Here is a 17,134-nt window from a genome sequence, read left to right on the forward strand (position 1 = left end):
TCTGAATAACACTTTTAGAAAAAAGACACCTAGTTAATTGTTATTATGGATACATTGAATATAGTGCAGTGGAACGCTCAAAGTATTATTAGTAATAGGCTTATTTTTACAAGGTTTTTATATGAAAATCATATCCATATTGCTATAATTTCGGAAACTTGGTTAAAACCACATCAGTATTTTTTAATAAAAGGCTATAACACAATAAGGAATGATTGTGGTAATAAACACAATGGTGTAGCAATTTTTATTCATAATAATATCACATTTTCTAACATAAATACATATTATGATAGTGCTCTACAAAATGTTTGCATTAAAATTAAAATTAATAACATAGAACTGAGTATTGTGAGTTTTTACAGTCCTTCCAATTCAAATCCTCCATTTAATAAAAACAATTTAAACAGTTTAATTAAGTCCATTCCAGAGCCAATGATATTTGCAGGTGATTTCAATGCTCATCACATGTTGTGGGGATGTGTTGATACATTGCCTCGAGGTAAAGATGTTTTAGAGGTTATAGATGAGAATGGTCTTGTTATTCTGAATAATGGTCAAGCTACCACAATAGGATCTCCATCTTGGCGTCCTAATGCTCTTGACTTGACTTTGGTAACTCCATCTTTGGCTCTTTTATGTAACTGGTCAGTTATTGACAGTCCTCTGGGCAGTAGTTATCATCTCCCTGTAATAATAAAAATGGCAGTAAGTAGTGATAGTATTAGTTTGCAAAACACATTATGTAATAATCTACATTTGCCCACTCACCCTAATTATAAGCAGGTGAATTGGAATATGTATAGTAACTTAGTTGTTTCTTATTTGGATGATGTTAAATTTGACACTTTATCTTCAATAGATGCTTTTAATTCCTTTTGTAATATTTTACTTTCTGCTGCCAAGCAGTCAATCCCTAGCTGTCTGTTTTCCAAAAGTTCTAATAGTAATAATGCTACTAGTTCTTGTTCACAAAAATCTTTTAAATATCCTTGGTCGCCTTGGTGGAATCAGAGGTGTACAGAAGCAGTTTTAAATGCTAAAAATGGTTACATTAATTTTAAAAACAACTCCACTGATGAAAATTATGTGGAGTTTAAGAGATTGCGGGCTTTAAAAAAACTTATCTTAAAAAGTGAAAGAAGAAATAGCTGGATAGGCTTGTGCAATTCATTTAATCGTTGTACTCCTTTGTCTTCAATTTGGAAATACATGCGCAAATTTAACAAAACTTACATTCCTGACAGTGTGTTGAATGATAGTTGGATTCCAGATTTTCTACAAAAGTATACTTCTGACTTTGTATCAAATGAGTTAACTAACTATGTAAATGTTGTTAATGATAGTAATAAATATTTGATAGAGCCTTTTTCTTTACAAGAACTAAAATCCGCTTTATTTACTAGAAGAGATACATCTTTCGGTCTTGATACCATTCCATATATTTTACTCAAAAAACTTAATTGCCACAGTCTCAACATCTTTTTAAATAATCTTAATCGCCTATGGAAGGAGAATACTATTCCTGCAGAATGGAAAACAGACTGTTTAATCCCAGTTTTAAAGCCAGACAAAAATAAAATGTTACCTGACTCTTATAGACCTATAGCTCTCACGTCTTGTGTTGGGAAGATATTTGAGCAGCTTCTAAAACAACGTCTCGAGTTCTTTATAGAACAAAATTGTCTTTTGCCTAATAATCAGTTTGGTTTTCGCAAAGGTCGGTCTTCTAGGGAGAGTATAGCGCAGTTACAGCTTGATGCGCATCAATGTTTAGCAAGTAATCAGTATCTTTTGTCTGTATTTTTTGACATCTCAGGTGCCTTCAATAGTGTAAATATTGCCGTGCTTTGTGACGAGTTATCAATGTTAGGGATACCAGGTAAAATAATAAATTGGATGCAATCCTTTTTGACTGACAGAAAAGTATATGTAAAATTTAATAAACATTTGTATGGACCACGACTCTCTTCTCTAGGTGTTTGTCAGGGGGGAATATTGTCTCCTTTAATTTTTATTATGTACATAAGACGATTGAACCTTATTTTGGGGCCAAATATAGTAAACCTACAGTATGCAGATGACTTAGTCGTCTATGTATCGGGAGTTGATCTGATTAATTTAGCCGCTACTATTAATAAAGCACTTGTAAATTTATATCAATACTTTTCTTATCTTAATTTAAATGTAAATCCAACCAAATCAAAAGTCTTTGTGATTGGTCGTAAACGCATCATATTGCCTCCCATTTTATACAATGGCATTCCACTGCCTATTTCATGTGACATAAAATTTCTAGGTGTAACATTTACTCCAAAACTGTCTTGATAAAAATATACAGATAGTGTTATAATTAAAGCGAATAAAGCTTATAATGTATTAAAATCTTTGTGTGCAACGTCGTGGGGAGCGGACCCTAAAATATTGTTAATTTTGTATAAATCGCTTATTCGTAGTCATTTTGAATATGGCTTTCATTGTTTCGCCGCAGACAGCAAAATTGTTAATAGTCTGGATAAAATACAAAATAAATGTATGCGTACAATATTGGGTGCACTTAAAACTAGCCCAATAGCTGCTATGCAAATCGAGGCCAACCTTCCTCCTTTGTGTATTAGATTTAGTTATCTTAAAGAAAGATTTATTTTAAAGCTCTATAGCTTGCCGACGAACAATCTTCTTAAGAATCTTATTGCTTATCAATCGTCTTCATTTCAGAGACAGTTGTTTATCTTGCAGGATTTTTCTTCATTTTTTAAATTTCTACAAGATTTAAATATTCATCGGAATAATGATATACTTCCCTGCCATGCAGGTTCTTTTCGATGTAAATATTCTGCAATTAATGTTGTAATAGATCCAAATTTAACTTCAAAAGAGGAGGTTCATGTATTATTGTCAGAATGGTCTAATTGTAAATTTGTTTATACGGATGGCGCAAAAAACAATAATAATGTTTCTTTTGCAATCTACCTTCCTGAAATTAGGAAGGGTATTGGCTTTAAGATTAATAGATATGCCAGTATTTTTACTGCTGAAGCCGTCGCTATTCTTTTTGCTTTAAAGCATATTAAGAAACAAAATCAACTTAATAAGAAGTGGGTAATAGTTAGTGATAGTATGAGTGTGTTAAAAAGTTTGTCAAATAACAAAATGAGTGCTAACATCAATTACATCATTTTTGCTATAAAGGAATTGTGGTTCGAACTATGTTTAATCGATATTAAAGTGGATTTCGTTTGGGTCCCGTCCCATATAGGAGTAGCAGGAAACGAAAGCGCTGATTTTCTAGCTAGAACTATCATTAATATATCCGATCTATCCCTATATCCTGATTGCAAAGATCTAGACATTAACATACCATTTACAGATATAATAAGTAATCTAAAACAGCGTATGACTCTTCTTTGGGGAAGATATTGGTACAATTGTACAGAAGTTGAAAATAAGGCTCATTTGTATACTTTGTTAGATAATCCCGTTAATAGCACACCCTGGTTTTGTAAGTTTAAAAATAACGCTCACAGAAAGTTCTATACTACAATAACACGAATGCGTATTGGTCACTATCGATTGAATTTTCATCTTCATCGCAAAAAAATTGTCTCCTCTCCTTTTTGTGACCATTGTAATAAGCAACAAGATCAGTCTCTGGATCACATCTTTTTTGATTGTTCGTCCTTTGGCATACAGCGCCTTGTGCTGATGGATGAGCTACTGGAAATATATGGTGCACCCAATATAATCCCGCTCTCAGTAATAGATCTATTAAAGGACACATCAACTTATATGTCCTTGTATAAATTTGTATGTAGTACTGTAAATACATTGTAATTTGTAGATACATACGTTGTAAATTTGTTTATAATTATGTAAATACGTTATAACTCGTACATATACAACTAGTAATAGCATAGCGCAATTCGCGAACTGAACAGATAATGTAAATAGGTAGGTATTATTCTAAAAAGTTATGCAAATTACACTGGATTTGACTTTAAGAAAAGGGGAAAATTATTAGGGACTATATTACTGGATTTGGACTTACTAAAAGGAAAATATGGAAAATATTCTTTAGAGAATTATACATTAACGGAAATGGTAAAATAACTGATGACTTTAAGACTGGATTGGATTTGATGAAAGAAACTACTATAAATATTCGCTATCGAATATACATAATTGGAAAAGGAAAATGGAAATAATGTAAGATGAAATGAGAAAACTGGATTGGACTTTTTGTAAAACAAAATAGTGAAAATAATAAATACCAAAGAAATGAAAATACTAACGACAAGGCAGTAAGGCCCCTGGCTATAGCCTGTTCGAAAGAACGAATTAATATATTAAAAAAAAAAAAAAAATTATGAAGTTGCGTCAACGGTTTTTTTTGGCGGGAACGAGTGAACGAAGGAAGGCGCGCTTATACAAAAAAAAATTGTTTAAATTATTGTTCATAGTGCATATATTTTTCATACTTGTAAATTGTTTATCCTGGTTTATAAATATTCGATTTTTGTATATATAAATTGTTAAGTGCGCTTCCCCATCGCCATGGGGAAGCGTACAGGTAAAAGGCCGAAGAACGGCCAGAGCGACGCAGAACCAGCAGACGAACTTCCCCTATCCGAATCCTCGGTATCTGACGCGGAGGTGACTGAACGTCTCATTGTAAGAAGAAAGGATAAAGAGAAGTATACCCCTTATAGATCGACAAATTATTATAGGTTATACGACGAAAATTCAAATAAGAAGGAATTTATTGTATTTCTCAATCGCAAGCAGGGTGAAGTCAAAATATCAGACAAGGACAGGTTGGGTCTGTCAAATGGAATCAGGAGGCATTGCGTATCGGGTGTGTTGCACCTGAGGTCCGTTAATGCTTTTAAAGTTGGTGTTACCTTTGACCTGCCTAACAATGCGAATGTATTTTTAAAAAAATGAAAAGTTACTTAGCTAGTTGGAGATGGTTGCCTCAATTCCGGCTTCTGAAACGGAGGTCACTGGAGTTCTTACTTCTGTTCCCACTGATTACTCCAACAAAAAAATTCATCAATTAATTGCATCGAGTAAAAAAGTTATTGCTGTGAGAAGGTTCATGCGGCGAGTAAAGGACCCACAGGGTGTTGTCTCCTTTGTTCCAACGCAAACTGTTGCAGTCACATTTGCATCAACGTTGTTACCTGAGTATGTAACACTTGATCACTGGAGGCATGAGGTTAATGTATATGTACCCCCTATTAAACAGTGTCTACGCTGTATGAAATTTGGCCATATTGCTAAATTTTGTAGAAACAATGAAGTTTGTTCCATATGTTCTGACAATCACAATTTTAAAATGTGTCCAAAAACTTTAACAAAATGTGCCAACTGTGGTGGAGATCACATAGCTATCTCATCTACCTGTCCTCTGAAAAAACAAAAAATTGAAGAAAACAAAGTGAAGTCCCGTAGTGTTAGATACTCAGATCTCTTCAATGAATCTGCTTTCCCTCAATTAAACTCAAAGTATATTGACACACACCTGAGCAATCTTATAAAATCTGACAAATTTATGAACCTCTTGGTTGAAGCAGTTTTACAAATTTGTACAAATAAAGATAAGTTAACTATAAATTCAAATAGTATTAAGGAAATTCTGAATAACACTTTTAGAAAAAAGACACCTAGTTAATTGTTATTATGGATACATTGAATATAGTGCAGTGGAACGCTCAAAGTATTATTAGTAATAGGCTTATTTTTACAAGGTTCTTATATGAAAATCATATCCATATTGCTATAATTTCGGAAACTTGGTTAAAACCACATCAGTATTTTTTAATAAAAGGCTATAACACAATAAGGAATGATTGTGGTAATAAACACAATGGTGTAGCAATTTTTATTCATAATAATATCACATTTTCTAACATAAATACATATTATGATAGTGCTCTACAAAATGTTTGCATTAAAATTAAAATTAATAACAAAGAACTGAGTATTGTGAGTTTTTACAGTCCTTCCAATTCAAATCCTCCATTTAATAAAAACAATTTAAACAGTTTAATTAAGTCCATTCCAGAGCCAATGATATTTGCAGGTGATTTCAATGCTCATCACATGTTGTGGGGATGTGTTGATACATTGCCTCGAGGTAAAGATGTTTTAGAGGTTATAGATGAGAATGGTCTTGTTATTCTGAATAATGGTCAAGCTACCACAATAGGATCTCCATCTTGGCGTCCTAATGCTCTTGACTTGACTTTGGTAACTCCATCTTTGGCTCTTTTATGTGACTGGTCAGTTATTGACAGTCCTCTGGGCAGTAGTTATCATCTCCCTGTAATAATAAAAATGGCAGTAAGTAGTGATAGTATTAGTTTGCAAAACACATTATGTAATAATCTACATTTGCCCACTCACCCTAATTATAAGCAGGTGAATTGGAATATGTATAGTAACTTAGTTGTTTCTTATTTGGATGATGTTAAATTTGACACTTTATCTTCAATAGATGCTTTTAATTCCTTTTGTAATATTTTACTTTCTGCTGCCAAGCAGTCAATCCCTAGCTGTCTGTTTTCCAAAAGTTCTAATAGTAATAATGCTACTAGTTCTTGTTCACAAAAATCTTTTAAATATCCTTGGTCGCCTTGGTGGAATCAGAGGTGTACAGAAGCAGTTTTAAATGCTAAAAATGGTTACATTAATTTTAAAAACAACTCCACTGATGAAAATTATGTGGAGTTTAAGAGATTGCGGGCTTTAAAAAAACTTATCTTAAAAAGTGAAAGAAGAAATAGCTGGATAGGCTTGTGCAATTCATTTAATCGTTGTACTCCTTTGTCTTCAATTTGGAAATACATGCGCAAATTTAACAAAACTTACATTCCTGACAGTGTGTTGAATGATAGTTGGATTCCAGATTTTCTACAAAAGTATACTTCTGACTTTGTATCAAATGAGTTAACTAACTATGTAAATGTTGTTAATGATAGTAATAAATATTTGATAGAGCCTTTTTCTTTACAAGAACTAAAATCCGCTTTATTTACTAGAAGAGATACATCTTTCGGTCTTGATACCATTCCATATATTTTACTCAAAAAACTTAATTGCCACAGTCTCAACATCTTTTTAAATAATCTTAATCGCCTATGGAAGGAGAATACTATTCCTGCAGAATGGAAAACAGACTGTTTAATCCCAGTTTTAAAGCCAGACAAAAATAAAATGTTACCTGACTCTTATAGACCTATAGCTCTCACGTCTTGTGTTGGGAAGATATTTGAGCAGCTTCTAAAACAACGTCTCGAGTTCTTTATAGAACAAAATTGTCTTTTGCCTAATAATCAGTTTGGTTTTCGCAAAGGTCGGTCTTCTAGGGAGAGTATAGCGCAGTTACAGCTTGATGCGCATCAATGTTTAGCAAGTAATCAGTATCTTTTGTCTGTATTTTTTGACATCTCAGGTGCCTTCAATAGTGTAAATATTGCCGTGCTTTGTGACGAGTTATCAATGTTAGGGATACCAGGTAAAATAATAAATTGGATGCAATCCTTTTTGACTGACAGAAAAGTATATGTAAAATTTAATAAACATTTGTATGGACCACGACTCTCTTCTCTAGGTGTTTGTCAGGGGGGAATATTGTCTCCTTTAATTTTTATTATGTACATAAGACGATTGAACCTTATTTTGGGGCCAAATATAGTAAACCTACAGTATGCAGATGACTTAGTCGTCTATGTATCGGGAGTTGATCTGATTAATTTAGCCGCTACTATTAATAAAGCACTTGTAAATTTATATCAATACTTTTCTTATCTTAATTTAAATGTAAATCCAACCAAATCAAAAGTCTTTGTGATTGGTCGTAAACGCATCATATTGCCTCCCATTTTATACAATGGCATTCCACTGCCTATTTCATGTGACATAAAATTTCTAGGTGTAACATTTACTCCAAAACTGTCTTGATAAAAATATACAGATAGTGTTATAATTAAAGCGAATAAAGCTTATAATGTATTAAAATCTTTGTGTGCAACGTCGTGGGGAGCGGACCCTAAAATATTGTTAATTTTGTATAAATCGCTTATTCGTAGTCATTTTGAATATGGCTTTCATTGTTTCGCCGCAGACAGCAAAATTGTTAATAGTCTGGATAAAATACAAAATAAATGTATGCGTACAATATTGGGTGCACTTAAAACTAGCCCAATAGCTGCTATGCAAATCGAGGCCAACCTTCCTCCTTTGTGTATTAGATTTAGTTATCTTAAAGAAAGATTTATTTTAAAGCTCTATAGCTTGCCGACGAACAATCTTCTTAAGAATCTTATTGCTTATCAATCGTCTTCATTTCAGAGACAGTTGTTTATCTTGCAGGATTTTTCTTCATTTTTTAAATTTCTACAAGATTTAAATATTCATCGGAATAATGATATACTTCCCTGCCATGCAGGTTCTTTTCGATGTAAATATTCTGCAATTAATGTTGTAATAGATCCAAATTTAACTTCAAAAGAGGAGGTTCATGTATTATTGTCAGAATGGTCTAATTGTAAATTTGTTTATACGGATGGCGCAAAAAACAATAATAATGTTTCTTTTGCAATCTACCTTCCTGAAATTAGGAAGGGTATTGGCTTTAAGATTAATAGATATGCCAGTATTTTTACTGCTGAAGCCGTCGCTATTCTTTTTGCTTTAAAGCATATTAAGAAACAAAATCAACTTAATAAGAAGTGGGTAATAGTTAGTGATAGTATGAGTGTGTTAAAAAGTTTGTCAAATAACAAAATGAGTGCTAACATCAATTACATCATTTTTGCTATAAAGGAATTGTGGTTCGAACTATGTTTAATCGATATTAAAGTGGATTTCGTTTGGGTCCCGTCCCATATAGGAGTAGCAGGAAACGAAAGCGCTGATTTTCTAGCTAGAACTATCATTAATATATCCGATCTATCCCTATATCCTGATTGCAAAGATCTAGACATTAACATACCATATACAGATATAATAAGTAATCTAAAACAGCGTATGACTCTTCTTTGGGGAAGATATTGGTACAATTGTACAGAAGTTGAAAATAAGGCTCATTCGTATACTTTGTTAGATAATCCCGTTAATAGCACACCCTGGTTTTGTAAGTTTAAAAATAACGCTCACAGAAAGTTCTATACTACAATAACACGAATGCGTATTGGTCACTATCGATTGAATTTTCATCTTCATCGCAAAAAAATTGTCTCCTCTCCTTTTTGTGACCATTGTAATAAGCAACAAGATCAGTCTCTGGATCACATCTTTTTTGATTGTTCGTCCTTTGGCATACAGCGCCTTGTGCTGATGGATGAGCTACTGGAAATATATGGTGCACCCAATATAATCCCGCTCTCAGTAATAGATCTATTAAAGGACACATCAACTTATATGTCCTTGTATAAATTTGTATGTAGTACTGTAAATACATTGTAATTTGTAGATACATACGTTGTAAATTTGTTTATAATTATGTAAATACGTTATAACTCGTACATATACAACTAGTAATAGCATAGCGCAATTCGCGAACTGAACAGATAATGTAAATAGGTAGGTATTATTCTAAAAAGTTATGCAAATTACACTGGATTTGACTTTAAGAAAAGGGGAAAATTATTAGGGACTATATTACTGGATTTGGACTTACTAAAAGGAAAATATGGAAAATATTCTTTAGAGAATTATACATTAACGGAAATGGTAAAATAACTGATGACTTTAAGACTGGATTGGATTTGATGAAAGAAACTACTATAAATATTCGCTATCGAATATACATAATTGGAAAAGGAAAATGGAAATAATGTAAGATGAAATGAGAAAACTGGATTGGACTTTTTGTAAAACAAAATAGTGAAAATAATAAATACCAAAGAAATGAAAATACTAACGACAAGGCAGTAAGGCCCCTGGCTATAGCCTGTTCGAAAGAACGAATTAATATATTAAAAAAAAAAAAAATTATGAAGTTGCGTCAACGGTTTTTTTTGGCGGGAACGAGTGAACGAAGGAAGGCGCGCTTATACAAAAAAAAATTGTTTAAATTATTGTTCATAGTGCATATATTTTTCATACTTGTAAATTGTTTATCCTGGTTTATAAATATTCGATTTTTGTATATATAAATTGTTAAGTGCGCTTCCCCATGGCGATGGGGAAGCGCACAGGTAAAAGGCCGAAGAACGGCCAGAGCGACGCAGAACCAGCAGACGAACTTCCCCTATCCGAATCCTCGGTATCTGACGCGGAGGTGACTGAACGTCTCATTGTAAGAAGAAAGGATAAAGAGAAGTATACCCCTTATAGAGCGACAAATTATTATAGGTTATACGACGAAAATTCAAATAAGAAGGAATTTATTGTATTTCTCAATCGCAAGCAGGGTGAAGTCAAAATATCAGACAAGGACAGGTTGGGTCTGTCAAATGGAATCAGGAGGCATTGCGTATCGGGTGTGTTGCACCTGAGGTCCGTTAATGCTTTTAAAGTTGGTGTTACCTTTGACCTGCCTAACAATGCGAATGTATTTTTAAAAAAATGAAAAGTTACTTAGCTAGTTGGAGATGGTTGCCTCAATTCCGGCTTCTGAAACGGAGGTCACTGGAGTTCTTACTTCTGTTCCCACTGATTACTCCAACAAAAAAATTCATCAATTAATTGCATCGAGTAAAAAAGTTATTGCTGTGAGAAGGTTCATGCGGCGAGTAAAGGACCCACAGGGTGTTGTCTCCTTTGTTCCAACGCAAACTGTTGCAGTCACATTTGCATCAACGTTGTTACCTGAGTATGTAACACTTGATCACTGGAGGCATGAGGTTAATGTATATGTACCCCCTATTAAACAGTGTCTACGCTGTATGAAATTTGGCCATATTGCTAAATTTTGTAGAAACAATGAAGTTTGTTCCATATGTTCTGACAATCACAATTTTAAAATGTGTCCAAAAACTTTAACAAAATGTGCCAACTGTGGTGGAGATCACATAGCTATCTCATCTACCTGTCCTCTGAAAAAACAAAAAATTGAAGAAAACAAAGTGAAGTCCCGTAGTGTTAGATACTCAGATCTCTTCAATGAATCTGCTTTCCCTCAATTAAACTCAAAGTATATTGACACACACCTGAGCAATCTTATAAAATCTGACAAATTTATGAACCTCTTGGTTGAAGCAGTTTTACAAATTTGTACAAATAAAGATAAGTTAACTATAAATTCAAATAGTATTAAGGAAATTCTGAATAACACTTTTAGAAAAAAGACACCTAGTTAATTGTTATTATGGATACATTGAATATAGTGCAGTGGAACGCTCAAAGTATTATTAGTAATAGGCTTATTTTTACAAGGTTCTTATATGAAAATCATATCCATATTGCTATAATTTCGGAAACTTGGTTAAAACCACATCAGTATTTTTTAATAAAAGGCTATAACACAATAAGGAATGATTGTGGTAATAAACACAATGGTGTAGCAATTTTTATTCATAATAATATCACATTTTCTAACATAAATACATATTATGATAGTGCTCTACAAAATGTTTGCATTAAAATTAAAATTAATAACAAAGAACTGAGTATTGTGAGTTTTTACAGTCCTTCCAATTCAAATCCTCCATTTAATAAAAACAATTTAAACAGTTTAATTAAGTCCATTCCAGAGCCAATGATATTTGCAGGTGATTTCAATGCTCATCACATGTTGTGGGGATGTGTTGATACATTGCCTCGAGGTAAAGATGTTTTAGAGGTTATAGATGAGAATGGTCTTGTTATTCTGAATAATGGTCAAGCTACCACAATAGGATCTCCATCTTGGCGTCCTAATGCTCTTGACTTGACTTTGGTAACTCCATCTTTGGCTCTTTTATGTGACTGGTCAGTTATTGACAGTCCTCTGGGCAGTAGTTATCATCTCCCTGTAATAATAAAAATGGCAGTAAGTAGTGATAGTATTAGTTTGCAAAACACATTATGTAATAATCTACATTTGCCCACTCACCCTAATTATAAGCAGGTGAATTGGAATATGTATAGTAACTTAGTTGTTTCTTATTTGGATGATGTTAAATTTGACACTTTATCTTCAATAGATGCTTTTAATTCCTTTTGTAATATTTTACTTTCTGCTGCCAAGCAGTCAATCCCTAGCTGTCTGTTTTCCAAAAGTTCTAATAGTAATAATGCTACTAGTTCTTGTTCACAAAAATCTTTTAAATATCCTTGGTCGCCTTGGTGGAATCAGAGGTGTACAGAAGCAGTTTTAAATGCTAAAAATGGTTACATTAATTTTAAAAACAACTCCACTGATGAAAATTATGTGGAGTTTAAGAGATTGCGGGCTTTAAAAAAACTTATCTTAAAAAGTGAAAGAAGAAATAGCTGGATAGGCTTGTGCAATTCATTTAATCGTTGTACTCCTTTGTCTTCAATTTGGAAATACATGCGCAAATTTAACAAAACTTACATTCCTGACAGTGTGTTGAATGATAGTTGGATTCCAGATTTTCTACAAAAGTATACTTCTGACTTTGTATCAAATGAGTTAACTAACTATGTAAATGTTGTTAATGATAGTAATAAATATTTGATAGAGCCTTTTTCTTTACAAGAACTAAAATCCGCTTTATTTACTAGAAGAGATACATCTTTCGGTCTTGATACCATTCCATATATTTTACTCAAAAAACTTAATTGCCACAGTCTCAACATCTTTTTAAATAATCTTAATCGCCTATGGAAGGAGAATACTATTCCTGCAGAATGGAAAACAGACTGTTTAATCCCAGTTTTAAAGCCAGACAAAAATAAAATGTTACCTGACTCTTATAGACCTATAGCTCTCACGTCTTGTGTTGGGAAGATATTTGAGCAGCTTCTAAAACAACGTCTCGAGTTCTTTATAGAACAAAATTGTCTTTTGCCTAATAATCAGTTTGGTTTTCGCAAAGGTCGGTCTTCTAGGGAGAGTATAGCGCAGTTACAGCTTGATGCGCATCAATGTTTAGCAAGTAATCAGTATCTTTTGTCTGTATTTTTTGACATCTCAGGTGCCTTCAATAGTGTAAATATTGCCGTGCTTTGTGACGAGTTATCAATGTTAGGGATACCAGGTAAAATAATAAATTGGATGCAATCCTTTTTGACTGACAGAAAAGTATATGTAAAATTTAATAAACATTTGTATGGACCACGACTCTCTTCTCTAGGTGTTTGTCAGGGGGGAATATTGTCTCCTTTAATTTTTATTATGTACATAAGACGATTGAACCTTATTTTGGGGCCAAATATAGTAAACCTACAGTATGCAGATGACTTAGTCGTCTATGTATCGGGAGTTGATCTGATTAATTTAGCCGCTACTATTAATAAAGCACTTGTAAATTTATATCAATACTTTTCTTATCTTAATTTAAATGTAAATCCAACCAAATCAAAAGTCTTTGTGATTGGTCGTAAACGCATCATATTGCCTCCCATTTTATACAATGGCATTCCACTGCCTATTTCATGTGACATAAAATTTCTAGGTGTAACATTTACTCCAAAACTGTCTTGATAAAAATATACAGATAGTGTTATAATTAAAGCGAATAAAGCTTATAATGTATTAAAATCTTTGTGTGCAACGTCGTGGGGAGCGGACCCTAAAATATTGTTAATTTTGTATAAATCGCTTATTCGTAGTCATTTTGAATATGGCTTTCATTGTTTCGCCGCAGACAGCAAAATTGTTAATAGTCTGGATAAAATACAAAATAAATGTATGCGTACAATATTGGGTGCACTTAAAACTAGCCCAATAGCTGCTATGCAAATCGAGGCCAACCTTCCTCCTTTGTGTATTAGATTTAGTTATCTTAAAGAAAGATTTATTTTAAAGCTCTATAGCTTGCCGACGAACAATCTTCTTAAGAATCTTATTGCTTATCAATCGTCTTCATTTCAGAGACAGTTGTTTATCTTGCAGGATTTTTCTTCATTTTTTAAATTTCTACAAGATTTAAATATTCATCGGAATAATGATATACTTCCCTGCCATGCAGGTTCTTTTCGATGTAAATATTCTGCAATTAATGTTGTAATAGATCCAAATTTAACTTCAAAAGAGGAGGTTCATGTATTATTGTCAGAATGGTCTAATTGTAAATTTGTTTATACGGATGGCGCAAAAAACAATAATAATGTTTCTTTTGCAATCTACCTTCCTGAAATTAGGAAGGGTATTGGCTTTAAGATTAATAGATATGCCAGTATTTTTACTGCTGAAGCCGTCGCTATTCTTTTTGCTTTAAAGCATATTAAGAAACAAAATCAACTTAATAAGAAGTGGGTAATAGTTAGTGATAGTATGAGTGTGTTAAAAAGTTTGTCAAATAACAAAATGAGTGCTAACATCAATTACATCATTTTTGCTATAAAGGAATTGTGGTTCGAACTATGTTTAATCGATATTAAAGTGGATTTCGTTTGGGTCCCGTCCCATATAGGAGTAGCAGGAAACGAAAGCGCTGATTTTCTAGCTAGAACTATCATTAATATATCCGATCTATCCCTATATCCTGATTGCAAAGATCTAGACATTAACATACCATATACAGATATAATAAGTAATCTAAAACAGCGTATGACTCTTCTTTGGGGAAGATATTGGTACAATTGTACAGAAGTTGAAAATAAGGCTCATTCGTATACTTTGTTAGATAATCCCGTTAATAGCACACCCTGGTTTTGTAAGTTTAAAAATAACGCTCACAGAAAGTTCTATACTACAATAACACGAATGCGTATTGGTCACTATCGATTGAATTTTCATCTTCATCGCAAAAAAATTGTCTCCTCTCCTTTTTGTGACCATTGTAATAAGCAACAAGATCAGTCTCTGGATCACATCTTTTTTGATTGTTCGTCCTTTGGCATACAGCGCCTTGTGCTGATGGATGAGCTACTGGAAATATATGGTGCACCCAATATAATCCCGCTCTCAGTAATAGATCTATTAAAGGACACATCAACTTATATGTCCTTGTATAAATTTGTATGTAGTACTGTAAATACATTGTAATTTGTAGATACATACGTTGTAAATTTGTTTATAATTATGTAAATACGTTATAACTCGTACATATACAACTAGTAATAGCATAGCGCAATTCGCGAACTGAACAGATAATGTAAATAGGTAGGTATTATTCTAAAAAGTTATGCAAATTACACTGGATTTGACTTTAAGAAAAGGGGAAAATTATTAGGGACTATATTACTGGATTTGGACTTACTAAAAGGAAAATATGGAAAATATTCTTTAGAGAATTATACATTAACGGAAATGGTAAAATAACTGATGACTTTAAGACTGGATTGGATTTGATGAAAGAAACTACTATAAATATTCGCTATCGAATATACATAATTGGAAAAGGAAAATGGAAATAATGTAAGATGAAATGAGAAAACTGGATTGGACTTTTTGTAAAACAAAATAGTGAAAATAATAAATACCAAAGAAATGAAAATACTAACGACAAGGCAGTAAGGCCCCTGGCTATAGCCTGTTCGAAAGAACGAATTAATATATTAAAAAAAAAAAAAATTATGAAGTTGCGTCAACGGTTTTTTTTGGCGGGAACGAGTGAACGAAGGAAGGCGCGCTTATACAAAAAAAAATTGTTTAAATTATTGTTCATAGTGCATATATTTTTCATACTTGTAAATTGTTTATCCTGGTTTATAAATATTCGATTTTTGTATATATAAATTGTTAAGTGCGCTTCCCCATCGCCATGGGGAAGCGTACAGGTAAAAGGCCGAAGAACGGCCAGAGCGACGCAGAACCAGCAGACGAACTTCCCCTATCCGAATCCTCGGTATCTGACGCGGAGGTGACTGAACGTCTCATTGTAAGAAGAAAGGATAAAGAGAAGTATACCCCTTATAGAGCGACAAATTATTATAGGTTATACGACGAAAATTCAAATAAGAAGGAATTTATTGTATTTCTCAATCGCAAGCAGGGTGAAGTCAAAATATCAGACAAGGACAGGTTGGGTCTGTCAAATGGAATCAGGAGGCATTGCGTATCGGGTGTGTTGCACCTGAGGTCCGTTAATGCTTTTAAAGTTGGTGTTACCTTTGACCTGCCTAACAATGCGAATGTATTTTTAAAAAAATGAAAAGTTACTTAGCGAGTTGGAGATGGTTGCCTCAATTCCGGCTTCTGAAACGGAGGTCACTGGAGTTCTTACTTCTGTTCCCACTGATTACTCCAACAAAAAAATTCATCAATTAATTGCATCGAGTAAAAAAGTTATTGCTGTGAGAAGGTTCATGCGGCGAGTAAAGGACCCACAGGGTGTTGTCTCCTTTGTTCCAACGCAAACTGTTGCAGTCACATTTGCATCAACGTTGTTACCTGAGTATGTAACACTTGATCACTGGAGGCATGAGGTTAATGTATATGTACCCCCTATTAAACAGTGTCTACGCTGTATGAAATTTGGCCATATTGCTAAATTTTGTAGAAACAATGAAGTTTGTTCCATATGTTCTGACAATCACAATTTTAAAATGTGTCCAAAAACTTTAACAAAATGTGCCAACTGTGGTGGAGATCACATAGCTATCTCATCTACCTGTCCTCTGAAAAAACAAAAAATTGAAGAAAACAAAGTGAAGTCCCGTAGTGTTAGATACTCAGATCTCTTCAATGAATCTGCTTTCCCTCAATTAAACTCAAAGTATATTGACACACACCTGAGCAATCTTATAAAATCTGACAAATTTATGAACCTCTTGGTTGAAGCAGTTTTACAAATTTGTACAAATAAAGATAAGTTAACTATAAATTCAAATAGTATTAAGGAAATTCTGAATAACACTTTTAGAAAAAAGACACCTAGTTAATTGTTATTATGGATACATTGAATATAGTGCAGTGGAACGCTCAAAGTATTATTAGTAATAGGCTTATTTTTACAAGGTTCTTATATGAAAATCATATCCATATTGCTATAATTTCGGAAACTTGGTTAAAACCACATCAGTATTTTTTAATAAAAGGCTATAACACAATAAGGAATGATTGTGGTAATAA

General features: G+C 33.1%; 1 long non-coding RNA gene across 6 annotated transcripts; it reads right to left on the reverse strand.

Moving 5' to 3' along the window:
- Positions 1-233: 233 nt before the first annotated feature.
- LOC126974749 (uncharacterized) lies at positions 234-13,435 on the reverse strand. Of its 6 annotated transcripts, none has more exons than XR_007731570.1 (3): positions 12,861-13,435; positions 772-1,039; positions 234-688 (listed from the first exon to the last, which is right to left on the reverse strand). It is a non-coding gene; the product is annotated as an uncharacterized LOC126974749 (long non-coding RNA). The 6 variants fall into 6 exon arrangements; XR_007731569.1 differs by lacking the exon at positions 772-1,039 and adding an exon at positions 6,409-6,676; XR_007731567.1 differs by lacking the exon at positions 772-1,039 and adding an exon at positions 12,044-12,311.
- Between the last annotated feature and the right edge of the window lie 3,699 nt (positions 13,436-17,134).

The sequence above is a fragment of the Leptidea sinapis genome, chromosome 33 (assembly GCF_905404315.1).
Source record: "Leptidea sinapis chromosome 33, ilLepSina1.1, whole genome shotgun sequence".
NCBI classification, from domain to species: domain Eukaryota; kingdom Metazoa; phylum Arthropoda; class Insecta; order Lepidoptera; family Pieridae; genus Leptidea; species Leptidea sinapis.